This window comes from Gopherus flavomarginatus, chromosome 16, assembly GCF_025201925.1.
Source record: "Gopherus flavomarginatus isolate rGopFla2 chromosome 16, rGopFla2.mat.asm, whole genome shotgun sequence".
Classification (NCBI taxonomy): domain Eukaryota; kingdom Metazoa; phylum Chordata; order Testudines; family Testudinidae; genus Gopherus; species Gopherus flavomarginatus.
The window spans coordinates 15,745,200-15,749,175 of NC_066632.1; the positions used below are offsets into that span (position 1 = coordinate 15,745,200).

Consider the following 3,976-nt stretch of genomic DNA (forward strand, 5'->3'; position numbering starts at 1 on the left):
GCTGGGAGATTGCTTTAGGTGAAAAACTCCTGTAATAATTGATTGTAGATGCTAAGAAGCATGTTATGATTTTCATTTTATATGTAACCAGTTCTGTTTCCATGATCTTGACTCGGTACCTCTTAAATCTTAATCTTTGATAATAAATTTAGGATTATTCCACTATACTTATGTCTCAGTGCTGTGAGCTTATAAAGATCTGATCCTGAGCTGTACCAATCAAGCTGTTTAGATTCTGTTCCCCGGTAATTTCGGTGAGTGTCCTGTGACAGTAACCTGATGCTACTGGGGGACACTTTCAGAGGGGCTTGGGGGCTGCGGTGCAACTAGTGTTACCGTGCAAGGCAGAGCCAGGGCTGGCAGAGCCCTATGGAGATTGGTAGGCTGGCTAACAGACCGGTGGTGTTATCCTTGACTACATATCAGCTCCACGAGAAAATTTTCCTCCTGATCAACTGTTCTCCATGTGCACTGGACGCAGGAGAAGTAGGAATCAGCTAAATCTGCAGCAAGGGAGATTTAGGTTAGATATTAGGAAAAACTTTCTAACTATAAAGGTAGTTAAGTTCTGGAATAGGCTTCAAAGGGAGGTTGTGGAATCCCCGTCATTGGAGGTTTTAAAGAACCTATTGGACAAAGAGCTGTTAGGGACGGTCTAAGTAGAGTGCTGGATGGGACGATATTTCTAGGACCCTCTCAGCCCTGCATTTCTAGGATTCTCTGAACTGTGGAGTTTAACTGGTGAGCCCTGCAGTGAACTGCCCCACCAGCCTTCACCCAGCTCTAGTCCAATGTGAATTATTAACAAAATGACCTGGTCCCCGACATGAAGACGTCACAAGACCAGAGAGCACAGCAGGACATTCCCTATCAGAGATACCCAATGACAGTCGTTCCTTGTAGTGCAGTGGGGGAAGCTAGGGAATCCAATGGTTCTTCTTGGATAAAGTCTTGCAGCACACAAACAGGCACTTGGCTTAGAAAAGCAGAGATGCCTTCCTTCACACACTATTACAGGCACCTATCCTAAGTCTGTAAGTAAACAGACACAGTTCACAGACAGCCTTCTGACCCAGAAATAGGCTAGACAGGAGGGAGGATAACTCACCAGAACACAGTCCATTCCACTTACAACCCAGAATTCATCAGCAACACTGAATTCCCAGAAAAACAAAGAAGAGAATATGACTAAGAACCAAACCCCCAATCACTAACTACAGGGATTAGCTCTAACTTTGTGGGGATCCCGGAAGAGTGATTAGAGACCCTAGAGAGGCGTTGAGCTGAAGTCTTCCAGCTCCACGGAGAAAGGGCAAGGGAGGAAGCCCCCACATCATGGTTACAGTGGACATTGAAGAAGCCCCAATTTCTCTGAAAAACGAAATCAGGCCTCTGAATTGAAACAGATACTTCAAACAGTTTAATAGGAAATGTGTACACAGTATATACAAAATCTGCAGCTGGGTTATTTACATGTGACCTTGTCTGTGTGATACACAGCCAGCACCTGAAAAAGAAATGTGAAGAGTCATCAGGATTTGTCCAGTTCCCCTTAATACACATAAACAGAGTGGAGAATACTAGGGAATAACAACATGAGAACATGGACCGGGGATAAGCCGCCTGGATACGGTAGAGAAAACAATCACCAAAACAGGAACCACTACAAGATTAGGGGAACCCATATTACTTAATAGAGTCACTTTTGAATTAGCAGAATGTGTCACTTCAACAGGGGTCTCTATTGATTCCCGTCCAATAGTCAACTGTTACAGGAACGTTGTCACCCCATTGAGAACTATAAGCAACAACATCCCAGACTCCCTCTGAGTTTCGCTCTCCTCTGCTAACTGCTGCCTGGTGAATCCTCACAGGGCCTGAACCAGGGGGACAGTGAACTGGAGAATGAGGTGGTGATGGAGACTAGAAACCTGACCATTCAGTGACCTTTTGCTATGAGATGGAGGATCATAGTAGCTAACTTTGGAGGATGAGTTATATCTGCTGAGCGCCTTCTCTGAAGGGCAGAGCATCCTTATCTCCCAATAACACCAGTGGGAGTTTGAGAACACTCAGCAACTCATAGGCCTGGGAAAGACAAATACAAGGGCCTTGGGCGGCTAGAGTTAAGCACTGAAATCTGCAGGTAGAAGCCTAAATACCCATTATAGCCACCTGCAGAGGTCCTGATTAGGGCATTTTAAATCTCTATCAGCATTGTGGTGTTTCAATAGATATTTTGAAAAACAAGGGGACTGATGTTTAAAGGCATCAGACAACTTGATGCCAGGTGAGTGGGTTTTCCAACCCCGGATACCTAAACTCAGACGCCTAACAACCACGGGTAGGTGCATCAATAGGGGTGGGGTTAGTTGTAAAGTCACCCTTTTGCTGCCCTATGTTGCAGTGGAGCAGGGCAAAGTAGCCATAAAGCTGCCCTAAGAGGCAGATAGGAATTCCCCAATATGCGCAAATCCCTAACACCCAGAGAACCAGCATATAGAGTGTACAGCCAGTGTAGCTGGCTGTATGTCACCAACTCCTAGCTTCCCACCCAAGTATATGGGGTATGAGCTGGGAACAGAAGATAGCACACACGGTGTGCATTGTGCTATAGCTATCTCCAGTGCAGCAATGGATGTTACGAGACAGCATAACTTAGAACAACCCAGAGCCTAGAGCTCAGTTGTATTTGAGGATCTGGGCTAGTACTTGGCTGTTACTATAGTAACGACCCCCGAGGCAACCAGTACAATGGCACATGCTTATCACGGGAGCTTGTCCAGAGGCTGCATGTCCATCAGAATGACCAGATGTCCTGCTGTGTAATAAAAATGCTTTGAGTAATAAAAATCAACACAAGCTACTTTACAGGGCCTGATCCTTCTCTTACTTACAGCATCTGAGCAGTAGGACAACAGCGACTACTGCCCAGTATTATAGTTGCCTCTGTCTTCTTCCAATTTTGGGTAGCAGGAGCGAAGAGTGTAAAGGCCCTACTGTCAATCAAAAGTTAACCCCACCCCTTGACCCAATAAGCCCTGCCCACTGGTCATCAGAAGCCCCACCCCATGGGGTATTACTTCCGGGATCAAGGGGGACACATGACCAGAAGCAAGGTGTGTCATGTGACCCCTCTAAGACCTCCTTCCACTATACCAGTCAGGATAGGTTTTGCCCCGATAGGAACGCCCCGAGAGAAGATTTAACCAATCAAGAGGAGTTCTGGGGTGTGTGACCCCTCTACGAGCTCCTCCTACTGCCCTCTACCAATCAGGAGGGGCTTCAGCCACTAGAGACCACCCTGAGGAGATTAGACCAATTGGGGGGGAATTCTGGGACAGGGTGACCATCCAGAAGTGGTTCGTATGACCCCTCTAAGAACTCCTCCCACTGCCCTCTACCAGTCGCGATGGATTTCGGCTGCAGAGGGACTGCCCCGAAAAGGAAGACTTGACCAAAATAGGGCAGGTTCTGGGATGGTGTGACCACCCAGAAGAGGGTCGTGTGACCCCTCTAAGAACTCCTCCCAATGCCCTCTGCCAATCAAAGTGCAGCACCATCACCCCATAAGTCTCAGCGCTGGGCAGAGGAGGCCATCTCTTACCAAGAAGACGTGTTTCAGAAATTGTGGAAAGGCTGAGAGGAAATGTGGACTCCTTTACCACCCCCCTGAGAACTTCAGACTTTGTTTTAGCTCCACGGACCTTTGGACTTGTACGGAGAATTGCTACAGCAGCAACAGTTCTGAAGAGGAGGGAGCAGCCGAGGGGATTCCTTTGGCCCAGCCATTGATGGATATGCCAGAACCTGAACCTGAAGCCCAACCATTCATGAGACACCCCGATGAGCATGGTGGCCTCTCGTTGTCCACCGCCCTGGAGGAGGAAGGCGATCATTGCTTGGGGGAGTTACCGGCGGACAAGCTGAACAGAAAAAATGTCACTCAGGTAAATGAATGATTAAGAAGCAACAT

The 3,976-nt window shown here is 47.4% G+C and overlaps 1 long non-coding RNA gene across 1 annotated transcript; it reads right to left on the reverse strand.

Annotated features, from left to right (window-relative positions):
• Positions 1-1,397: 1,397 nt before the first annotated feature.
• LOC127035762 (uncharacterized) lies at positions 1,398-2,974 on the reverse strand. The gene is made up of 2 exons (XR_007769929.1): positions 2,898-2,974; positions 1,398-1,507 (listed from the first exon to the last, which is right to left on the reverse strand). It is a non-coding gene; the product is annotated as an uncharacterized LOC127035762 (long non-coding RNA).
• Positions 2,975-3,976: the final 1,002 nt, after the last annotated feature.